This window comes from Triticum urartu, chromosome 7A (genome assembly GCF_056163025.1).
Source record: "Triticum urartu cultivar PI428250 chromosome 7A, HENAU_Tu73, whole genome shotgun sequence".
Lineage (NCBI taxonomy): Eukaryota > Viridiplantae > Streptophyta > Magnoliopsida > Poales > Poaceae > Triticum > Triticum urartu.
The window spans coordinates 60,686,852-60,699,277 of NC_141879.1; the positions used below are offsets into that span (position 1 = coordinate 60,686,852).

A 12,426-nucleotide genomic window follows, 5' to 3' on the forward strand; every position below is an offset into this window, starting at 1 on the left:
AGTTCAGCTATACATGGATCAAAAAAGAAGTGGTGGTAAAGTGAGTTAGCGGGTATTGGTACTAACCTTTAAGAAGAAACAGAATAAATAAAAACTTGCACACAACTTTGCACTTTTTTAATATATGTACAAGAAATAAATATATAATAGTGCAGTTTTCACACGAATATAATTTATACACATGTTATATAGTACTTGTGTGTATACAATTTACACTCACCCAAAGTCCCAAAAATACACATAAAAACAGAGTAAAAGAAAGCAAAAAAAGACATACAAACAGAAGAATGTGGAGGCGATAGAAGGAGACACGAAATGGGCTTTAGCCCGATAATGAATCGACTGACCTGTGGTCAGCCAAAAATTTCAGCCCAAAGCATGACAACACACACAACAGAAAATAAACAAGGAGCGCGAATCTTCAGACAGAGATCGATGGTTTAAAAATCGACTGACCCAAATACATTTTTCAGCTGGTTGACATATAGCTAAAGTGCGTTTGCTCTGTGACTTGTGACAATATGGTGTATGCTCTGTGACGATTAAGGAGTAAATCCCAATGACTGTCACGTGAATGGAAACAACGGTACAAGTTGTCTTCCTCATTTATACCAAACCTCGGACAGACATAACTGGTTAGCCCGCTGGCCTATTAGCGTGAAATTTACGGTTCGATTCCCACCGGTTAATTTATTGACCGTATTCTTAAGTACAGTGACCAAAGCGAGTGTACACAACAAGTTCAATGATCACTGGTGCATTTTACTCAGATCTGCAGCTCTCTATACCACTGACCGGTGGCATGTAGCTTGCAGCCGGCATCCTTGAGGGGAGGGAAGGCAGGGGCGCCTCAAACCGCAGCACATTGAGAGACTGCCTGATAGACGGTCTCAGCTTCAGATCGAGCTGAGCACACCAAAGCCCGACGATCAGCACGCACTCCATCTCCCGGGCGTCGAATTCTCCTCCTAGCCGTGTGTCGGCGGCGTCCAAAATCTTCCCTCTTCCATACGAGCTCCAGACCCACTGAGCCAGGTGGACCACATCATCATCTTCTTGTTCTTCTTCTTGCTGAACCACCACCACGGGCCGTCTGCCGCAGGCGATCTCAAAGAGGACAACGTCGAAGCTGTAAACATCTGACTTTGATATAGATCGAACCTTGTGGCGAGATCCGATCTTTTGTTACGGCCCGATATTTCACGACATTCCTCCTTCAGCAGTAGCAACTTTTCGCCCGCGCATGCAATGTACACGAATTAGAGGGTTTAAACCTTGCGGCCCAGCGCGAGAAAACCAATCTCAACGACAGTACTCACGCGCAAAACAATTTCCTCACAGAGAAATCACAACATAGAGGTTTTCTAAAGGTTCCCCCAAAACTTAGGGATTTTTAGACAGCTTCCCCCAAAACTCGATACGGGTATTTACCCCTAAAAACACACCATGTTTATTATCAAAATATAACCTGCCTTTACAGCTATCCCACGCATGGCTTTTATATCCGTACAAACTTATCTTACTCTTGGCCCTCAAGTTGGCCATACCCTTATCTGTTTGGTTAAACAAACGAGGACTCTAATTTGGACTCTATCTTTAATCTTGCCTTTTACATCTCGGCAAGATTTCAACTTAAAAATTGGACTAAACAAAACTGACTCTACATATAAAATAATCTTTCCCTTTAATTTGGAGCACCGCTGGATACGTGTTAACAACAGGAGGCCCCAGCCACTAGCGCACAAACACAACAGCTCCCGAGGTAGCAACTTCATGGCTTTTGATCTGTTTTCTGGTGGACGTGGAAACATGAAAAAATAATAGACTTTAACTCCTCGTGCACTAGCACATGTACGGGCTTGTAGCGTATCATCTCTTTCCTTGTGCACACGTATATGTGCTCTTTGAAGAGCATGCATGTTTACTAGGCCCAAGGAAAACAATTCTCTTTCTAGATTACCTTTCTCCCTGGCATAATCTGGTACTCCAACTGCCCCAGATTTCGATGCAAAATAGATGGCCCTCAATTCTACTAGCATATTAGCACGCATGCATGTCACGTTACCTAGCTGCTCCTCAAACTCATACTTCTCATCAAAGCTAATATATCTTGGTATGCACACTTCTCTGGCCTCTAAAACATCGACTTGCGGAAATATTTCATGAACATCAAAAACACTGACATTTGTTGTGGCCGTATCATCTTCTCCTCCTTGAAGCAAAACCGTCCTTGGTTTTGAGTCTTCCTCTTTAATAATATTTTTATCTCTAGAATGATCAGCGACACATGAAATATCAGTAGCTTCATCCTTCTTCCTGTTTGCTTCTTCCTCCTCTTTTATCCTCTCAAGATGTTCTTTCCTCCATGTAATGAAGCGCTCCTCATCCATGGGCATAAGATTGCACCTTTTAACCTTCTTGACAGTATATGTGTGTGTGACAATCATACACAACATCATGCTCTTTGTACCATGGCTCACCCAACAACAAGTGGCACGAAACCATCGGCACCGGAATCACATCGCACAAAACCTCGCAAAAGGATTTTCCCAACAAAAACGGTACCTTAGCTTGGTGCATAACAGTGAGTCTTCATGACCCCAACGGAACAAGTATGGTTTTGGATGTGCTGTTATTGGTATCTCCAGCTTCTCCACCATCTCCATGCTTGCTGCGTTGATCAAATTCATGTGATCGATCGTCATAGCACATGATCTCTCTCTCACTACCACACGGGTGTGAAAAAGCCCAGTCCAGCGGCCTTCCTCCTCCAACTGAAATCCATAACTTAACTTACTGAATAAAGATGCGCTCGTCATCTTCTCCATAGTGTCGCGAACAACCTGATGCTCTGAATACCACCTGATATAGACCGAACCTCGTGGCGAGATCCGATCTTTTGTTACGGCCCGAACTTTCACGACACTCCTCCTTCAGCAGTAGCAACCTCTCGCCCGCGCACGCAATGTACACGAAGTAGAGGGTTTAAACCTTGCGGCGCAGCACGAGAAAACCAATCTCAACGACAGTACTCACGCGCAAAACAATTTCCTCATAGAGAAATCGAAACACAGAGGTTTTCTAAAGGTTCCCCCAAAACTTAGGGATTTTTAGACAGCTTCCCCCAAAACTCGATACGGGTATTTACCCCTAAAAACACATCGTGTTTATTATCAAAATATAACCTGCCTTTACAGCTATCCCACGCATGGCTTTTATATCCGTACAAACTTATCTTACTCTTGGCCCTCAAGTTGGCCGTACCCTTATCTGTTCGGTTAAACAAACGAGGACTCTAATTTGGACTCTATCTCTAATCTTGCCTTTTATATCTCGGCAAGATTTCAACTTAAAAATTGGACTAAACAAAACTGACTCTACATATAAAATAACCTTTCCCTTTAATTTCGAGCACCGCTGGATAGGTGTTAACAACAGGAGGCCCCCAGCCACTAGCGCACAAACACAACAGCTCCCGAGGTAGCAACTTCATGGCTTTTGATCTGTTTTCTGGTGGACGTGGAAACATGAAAATATAATAGACTTTAACTCCTCGTGCACTAGCAAATGTACGGGCTTGTAGCGTATCATCTCTTTCCTTGTGCACACGTATATGTGCTCTTTGAAGTGCATGCATGTTTACTAGGCCCAAGGAAAACAATTCTCTTTCTAGATTACTTTTCTCCCTGGCATAATCTGGTACTCCAACTGCCCCAGATTCCGATGCAAAATAGCTGGCCCTCAATTCTACTAGCATATTAGCACGCATGCATGTCACGTTACTTAGCTGCTCCTCAAACTCATACTTCTCATCAAAGCTAATATATCTTGGTATGCACACTTCTCTGGCCTCTGAGACATCGACTTGCGGAAATATTTCATGAACATCAAAAACACTGACATTTGTCGTGGCCGTATCATCTTCTCCCCCTTGAAGCAAAACCGTCCTCGGTTTTGAGTCTTCCTCTTTAATAATATTTTTATCTCTAGAAAGATCAGCGACACATGAAATATCAGTAGCTTCATCCTTCTACCTGTTTGCCTCTTCCTCCTCTTTTATCCTCTCAAGATGTTCTTTCCTCCATGTAATGAAGCGCTCCTCATCCATGGGCACAAGATTGCACCTTTTACCCTTCTTGACAGTATATGTGTGTGTGTGACAATCATACACAACATCATGCTCTTTGTACCATGGCTCACCCAACAACAAGTGGCATGAAACCATCGGCACCGGAATCACATCGCACAAAACCTCGCAAAAGAATTTTGCCAACAAAAACGGTACCTTAGCTTGGTGCATAACAGTGAGTCTTCATGACCCCAACGGAACAAGTATGGTTTTGGATGTGCTGTTATTGGTATCTGCAGCTTCTCCATCATCTCCATGCTTGCTGCGTTGATCAAATTCATGTGATCGATCGTCATAGCACATGATCTCTCTCTCACTACCACACGGGTGTGAAAAAGCCCAGTCCAACGACCTTCCTCCTCCAACTGAAATCCATAACTTAACTTACTGAATAAAGATGCGCTCGTCATCTTCTCCATAGTGTCGCGAACAACCTGATGCTCTGAATACCACCTGATATAGACCGAACCTCGTGGCGAGATCCGATCTTTTGTTACGGCCCGATCTTTCACGACACTCCTCCTTCAGCAGTAGCAACCTCTCGCCCGCGCACGCAATGTACACGAAGTAGAGGGGTTAAACCTTGCGGCACAGCACGAGAAAACCAATCTCAACGACAGTACTCATGCGCAAAACAATTTCCTCACAGAGAAATCGCAACACAGAGGTTTTCTAAAGGTTCCCCCAAAACTTAGGGATTTTTAGACAGCTTCCCCCAAAACTCGATACGGGTATTTACCCCTAAAAACACATCGTGTTTATTATCAAAATATAACCTGCCTTTACAGCTATCCCACGCATGGCTTTTATATCCGTACAAACTTATCTTACTCTTGGCCCTCAAGTTGGCCGTACCCTTATCTGTTCGGTTAAACAAACGAGAACTCTAATTTGAACTCTATCTTTAATCTTGCCTTTTATATCTCGGCAAGATTTCAACTTAAAAATTGGACTAAACAAAACTGACTCTACATATAAAATAACCTTTCCCTTTAATTTGGAGCACCGCTGGATAGGTGTTAACAACAGGAGGCCCCCAGCCACTAGCGCACAAACACAACATCTCCCGAGGTAGCAACTTCATGGCTTTTGATCTGTTTTCTGGTGGACGTGGAAACATGAAAAAATAATAGACTTTAACTCCTCGTGCACTAGCACATGTACGGGCTTGTAGCGTATCATCTCTTTCCTTGTGCACACGTATATGTGCTCTTTGAAGTGCATGCATGTTTACTAGGCCCAAGGAAAACAATTCTCTTTCTAGATTACCTTTCTCCCTGGCATAATCTGGCATTCCAACTGCCCCAGATTCCGATGCAAAATAGATGGCCCTCAATTCTACTAGCATATTAGCACGCATGCATGTCACGTTACTTAGCTGCTCCTCAAACTCATACTTCTCATCAAAGCTAATATATCTTGATATGCACACTTCCCTGGCCTCTAAAACATCGACTTGCGGAAATATTTCATGAATATCAAAAACACTGACATTTGTCGTGGCCGTATCATCTTCTTCCCCTTGAAGCAAAACCGTCCTCGGTTTTGAGTCTTCCTCTTTAATAATATTTTTATCTCTAGAACGATCAGCAACACATGAAATATCAGTAGCTTCATCCTTCTTCCTGTTTGCTTCTTCCTCCTCTTTTATCCTCTCAAGATGCTCTTTCCTCCGTGTAATGAAGCGCTCCTCATCCATGGGCACAAGATTGCACCTTTTACCCTTCTTGATAGTATATGTGTGTGTGTGTGACAATCATACACAACATCATGCTCTTTGTACCATGGCTCACCCAACAACAAGTGGCACGAAACCATCGGCACCGGAATCACATCGCACAAAACCTCGCAAAAGAATTTTCCCAACAAAAACGGTACCTTAACTTGGTGCATAACAGTGAGTCTTCATGACCCCAACGGAACAAGTATGGTTTTGGATGTGCTGTTATTGGTATCTCCAGCTTCTCCACCATCTCCATGCTTGCTGCGTTGATCAAATTCATGTGATCGATCGTCATAGCACATGATCTCTCTCTCACTACCACACGGGTGTGAAAAAGCCCAGTCCAGCGGCCTTCCTCCTCCAACTGAAATCCATAACTTAACTTACTGAATAAAGATGCGCTCGTCATCTTCTCCATAGTGTCGCGAACAACCTGATGCTCTGAATACCACCTGAAATAGACCGAACCTCGTGGCGAGATCCGATCTTTTGTTACGGCCCGATCTTTCACGACACTCCTCCTTCAGCAGTAGCAACCTCTCGCCCGCGCACGCAATGTACACGAAGTAGAGGGTTTAAACCTTGCGGCGCAGCACGAGAAAACCAATCTCAACGACAGTACTCACGCGCAAAACAATTTCCTCACAGAGAAATCGCAACACAGAGGTTTTCTAAAGATTGCCCCAAAACTTAGGGATTTTTAGACAGCTTCCCCCAAAACTCGATACGGGTATTTACCCCTAAAAACACATCGTGTTTATTATCAAAATATAACCTGCCTTTACAGCTATCCCACGCATGCCTTTTATATCCGTACAAACTTATCTTACTCTTGGCCCTCAAGTTGGCCTTACCCTTATCTGTTCGGTTAAACAAACGAGGACTCTAATTTGGACTCTATCTTTAATCTTGCCTTTTACATCTCGGCAAGATTTCAACTTAAAAATTGGACTAAACAAAACTGACTCTACATATAAAATAATCTTTCCCTTTAATTTGGAGCACCGCTGGATAGGTGTTAACAACAGGAGGCCCCCAGCCACTAGCGCACAAACACAACAGCTCCCGAGGTAGCAACTTCATGGCTTTTGATCTGTTTTCTGGTGGACGTGGAAACATGAAAAAATAATAGACTTTAACTCCTCGTGCACTAGCACATGTACGGGCTTGTAGCGTATCATCTCTTTCCTTGTGCACACGTATATGTGCTCTTTGAAGTGCATGCATGTTTACGAGGCCCAAGGAAAACAATTCTCTTTCTAGATTACCTTTCTCCCTGGTATAATCTGGTACTCCAACTACCCCAGATTCCGATGCAAAATAGATGGCCCTCAATTCTACTAGCATATTAGCACGCATGCATGTCACGTTACTTAGCTGCTCCTCAAACTCATACTTCTCATCAAAGCTAATATATCTTGGTATGCACACTTCTCTGGCCTCTAAAACATCGACTTGCGGAAATATTTCATGAACATCAAAAACACTGACATTTGTCGTGGCCGTATCATCTTCTCCCCTTGAAGCAAAACCGTCCTCGGTTTTGAGTCTTCCTCTTTAATAATATTTTTTATCTCTAGAACGATCAGCGACACATGAAATATCTGTAGCTTCATCCTTCTTCCTGTTTGCTTCTTCCTCCTCTTTTATCCTCTCAAGATGTTCTTTCCTCCATGTAATGAAGCGCTCCTCATCCATGGGCACAAGATTGCACCTTTTACCCTTCTTGACAGTATATCTGTGTGTGTGACAATCATACACAACATCATGCTCTTTGTACCATGGCTCACCCAACAACAAGTGGCACGAAACCATCGGCACCGGAATCACATCGCACAAAACCTCGCAAAAGAATTTTCCCAACAAAAACGGTACCTTAGCTTGGTGCATAACAGTGAGTCTTCATGACCCCAACGGAACAAGTATGGTTTTGGATGTGCTGTTATTGGTATCTCCAGCTTCTCCACCATCTCCATGCTTGCTGCGTTGATCAAATTCATGTGATCGATCGTCATAGCACATGATCTCTCTCTCACTACCACACGGGTGTGAAAAAGCCCAGTCCAGCGGCCTTCCTCCTCCAACTGAAATCCATAACTTAACTTACTGAATAAAGATGCGCTCGTCATCTTCTCCATAGTGTCGCGAACAACCTGATGCTCTGAATATCACCTGATATAGACCGAACCTCGTGGCGAGATCCGATCTTTTGTTATGGCCCGATCTTTCACGACACTCCTCCTTCAGCAGTAGCAACCTCTCGCCCGCGCACGCAATGTACACGAAGTAGAGGGTTTAAACCTTGCGGCGCAGCACGAGAAAACCAATCTCAACGACAGTACTCACGCGCAAAACAATTTCCTCACAGAGAAATCGCAACACAGAGGTTTTCTAAAGGTTCCCCCAAAACTTAGGGATTTTTAGACAGCTTCCCCCAAAACTCGATACGGGTATTTACCCCTAAAAACACATCGTGTTTATTATCAAAATATAACCTGCCTTTACAGCTATCCCACGCATGGCTTTCATATCCATACAAACTTATCTTACTCTTGGCCCTCAAGTTGGTCGTACCCTTATCTGTTCGGTTAAACAAACGAGGACTCTAATTTGGACTCTATCTTTAATCTTGCCTTTTACATCTCGGCAAGATTTCAACTTAAAAATTGGACTAAACAAAACTGACTCTACATATAAAATAATCTTTCCCTTTAATTTGGAGCCCCGCTGGATAGGTGTTAACAATAGGAGGCCCCCAGCCACTAGCGCACAAACACAACAACTCCCGAGGTAGCAACTTCATGGCTTTTGATCTGTTTTCTGGTGGACGTGGAAACATGAAAAAATAATAGACTTTAACTCCTCGTGCACTAGCACATGTACGTTCTTGTAGCGTATCATCTCTTTCCTTGTGCACGCGTATATGTGCTCTTTGAAGTACATGCATGTTTACTAGGCCCAAGGAAAACAATTCTCTTTCTAGATTACCTTTCTCCCTGGCATAATCTGGTACTCCAACTGCCCCAGATTCCAATGCAAAATAGATGGCCCTCAATTCTACTAGCATATTAGCACGCATGCATGTCACGTTACTTAGCTGCTCCTCAAACTCATACTTCTCATCAAAGCTAATATATCTTGGTATGCACACTTCTCTGGCCTCTAAAACATCGACTTGCGGAAATATTTCATGAACATCAAAAACACTGACATTTGTCGTGGCCGTATCAGACTCGGTGTTGGCCCTGCCAGTGATCATGCATTCTGGATCCATGTATCCCATTGTGCCGGCATGCGCCGTGGTGAGCGAACCTCGGCCGTGTTCGACCAGCCTGGCGAGACCGAAGTCGCCGAGCTTGGTGTTGAAGGACGCATCCAGCATGATGTTGCTTGGCTTGATGTCCCTATGTAGGACGCACTGCTCCCACTCCTGATGTAGGTAGAGAAGCGCGGATCCTAACCCGAGCACAATCTCGTGCCTGAAGATAGAAACATATCCAACATTAATCATCATCTGATGAGGGCTAATGAAGCAATTTGACACTCCCTTCTTTTTTATTTACTCCATGTACTAGTTTTGATCAAAGTCAAGTTTTATAAACTTCGACAAAATTTATAGACAAAAATATTTAACAAATTAATACCATTAGATTCATTATTGAGTGTACTTTCACATCATATAGATTTGTTACGGTAAATATTTATATTGTTTACTATAAACTTAGTCAAACTTTATAAAGTTTGACTTCAATCAACTTTAATATGCAGAGTAAATAAAAATGAAGTGAGTAGTAATATGCAGAGTGAGGTGCTTCTTCTCTGGTGGGCGTACCTAACTGACCAGGGAAGAATGGCATTATTGGCAGAGTAGAGATGCCTGTCGAGGCTGCCGTTGGGCATCAACTCGTAGACGAGGAGCAACTCACGGCCTCCATGGCACCAGCCGATAAGCTGCACGAGGTTCTTGTGGCGAAGCCGGCTTATGACCCTCACCTCAGAGGCATACTCCTTCCTCCCTTGCTTGGAGCCCTTGGAGACTCTTTTGATGGCCACGTGAAGGTCCAGTTCCTTGAGGAATCCTTTGTACACCGAGCCGAAGCCCCCTTGCCCGAGCTTCTTATCATCGGAAAAGTTGTCGGTGGCCATGGCCAAGTCGCTGTAGCAAAACCGCTTGGGCGCGGTTCCTTTCTCGAAGTCTTCTTCCATGCTCTGATTGTCATCAAAGAAGCCGGCCTCTGATAGCCCTTGCTCCGTTGCTCGGTGATGGTTTTTCGTAGGAGGAGACAGATCAAAGTGACGAAAACGAGCAAAAACAACGTAGAACCTACAGAGATGCCGACCAGAAGCCCGGTTCTGTTCCGAGGAGGCGAAGATTCTGTGAAAGAATTCCAAGCAGAATGACACTGGATTAGCATGCGTCTCGCTGGTTCAATTCAAATGCGCGCAACATGTGACCAGACTAACACGGAAGTGAACACTAACCTCCGTGAGGCAACAACGTCTTTGTTAAGTTTTGGTGCCCGCACCCGTAATTTTCACCGTACTCAACTTTGAGCATGTTGCAGTACATCTTGTAGTAGCGGGCCCGGTCCTTGGCCGGCGGCGTCCGGTAGCCCTTGCCGCACTCCGCCGAGCCGTTGAAGATGTTGGTGGTCATGCCGTAGCCGGGGAGCATCCCGGCGTCGATATCTTGGGCAGAAGGCGTCCAGCCATCGGTCATCACGGCGTGACACGATGGTTTGGGCGCCTGGGGCGTCATCCACCACCAGATTGCCGTCTTGAACGCCACGACGGGGTTCGTGGACACCAGGTCCGGGTTGTCTAGGAGGTCTAGCCCCAACGCCTCCCCGGCTTGTCGGTAGTTGAAGTCGCTGTGACAATGAACTATGTAATTGCTAGGATTGCTAAATCTCAGTCGACTGAGAATCAATTATGTTTGTGATATCTTACGTGAAAATCCATGCAAATTTTCTTTTCTAATTTTTCTATCTTCTTTTTATATTTGTGTTACTTGACTGAGACTTGTTTATGTCTCAATCAACTAAGATCTAGCCACACCTATTTATTAATATGAAACTCACACTAGATTCATGTCCAGAAAAGAATAGAGAAACGATATGATGTACACCTCCTGTCATATTATTAAAATATATGTACTCCCTCCAGTCCTTTTTACTCTGCACATTGAATTTGCCGAAAGTCAAACTTTGCTAAGTTTGACCAAATTTATATTAGAAATTATTAGCATCTATAATATCTAATAAATATAATATGAAAATATATTCCAAGATGAATCTAATGATATTGGTGTTGTTATGTGAATGTCTATAATTTTTTATATAAACTTGGTCAAAGTTGGATGAGATTGACTTCGAACAAACCTAATATGCAAAGTAAAAAGGACCGGAGGGAGTATATAAAAGCGGGGCAAAAGCCTGTTTCATGTTTCTTACTAGGTCAGCTGTACTGGGCCTCATCCGTAGTAGCGCGTGATCACTGGATTTTGCTCTTTCACAAAGCAGTAACCTGAGGTCATAGCCTGATAGCACGTTACACCCCTTGATCCATATTAATTGTTGCTGAGTTAGGGTACGTTTGGTTTGTGCCTGTGACGGCCACGCCAACCATTGGCTCGCCAAAAAGTTGGCGGAGGAATCGGCCGCCACGAACTCGCCAATAAATTGGACGCAGAATGAACGGGGGAAGTAAATGAGCCTGGGGCAAGCCAATTAAATGGCACTGATCCAAACAGGTGCTGGTGCTCAGGTCAACGCCAATATTTTGGCGTGGCGGACGAGGGCTGCAAACCAAACAGCCCCTTAGTCCAATTTTAGTATAAAGTTGTCCTAACTCAAAGACAATTGAAATAAATCGGAGGGAATAGTGAAAGCATAAGCGTCATCTCACATCATACCAACGGTTTCGTGGGAGGTCTGCCCGAAGAAGGCGGCGAGCTCCCGTCTGCGGGTCTTGTCGTCGCCGGTGTTGCCGAAGGCAGGGAAGTTGCTCGCGGCCTTGACGAACGCGTCGTAGGTGTAGAACGCGCCGCCCTCGCAGCTGCCTTTGCTGCGGTTGCTCAGCATGGCGTCGAACTTCTCCCGGGTGATGATCGACGGCACGCCGGCCTCCTGCTGCCCGCCGGCACCCGCGAGCAGCGCCGCGCAGCCGGCGAAAGCGAGGAGCCCGAAGACCCTCATGTTCGCGCGTGAGGCCTGAGCCGAGCGAGAACAGTGTGGTTTTATCGCAATCGCAAGGCTGTGAAGCTTTTGTTTTTGTGTTTGGAGGAAAGCAAGGCCGTGGTCAGGAACTCTCATCTTTTACGACGTGGCATCATGAAAAAACTGTACTGACGAAAAAACTGTACTAGGGCCTGGACCCTGCCCGCCCGTGGAATCGTGGTCCATACGCTGCGAACACTGCACCGGTTGATACGGCAAAGGAAATTCCATTTCCCCTGGGCGTACAGGAATGTTTTGTGGCTGGTCTTGGGCAGAAGACTTGGACTAGGCCATTGTTTGGCCACCTACGAGGCATCGACACCGCATTGCATCAAGTAACATCAGTTCGTAGTTAC

General features: G+C 44.7%; 1 pseudogene across 1 annotated transcript; it reads right to left on the minus strand.

Annotated features, from left to right (window-relative positions):
* Positions 1 to 8,313: 8,313 nt before the first annotated feature.
* LOC125524995 (uncharacterized) lies at positions 8,314 to 12,128 on the minus strand (annotated as a pseudogene). The gene is made up of 5 exons (XR_015611314.1): positions 11,767 to 12,128; positions 11,306 to 11,378; positions 10,335 to 10,723; positions 9,685 to 10,227; positions 8,314 to 9,331 (listed from the first exon to the last, which is right to left on the minus strand). The product of XR_015611314.1 is annotated as an uncharacterized LOC125524995 (transcript).
* Between the last annotated feature and the right edge of the window lie 298 nt (positions 12,129 to 12,426).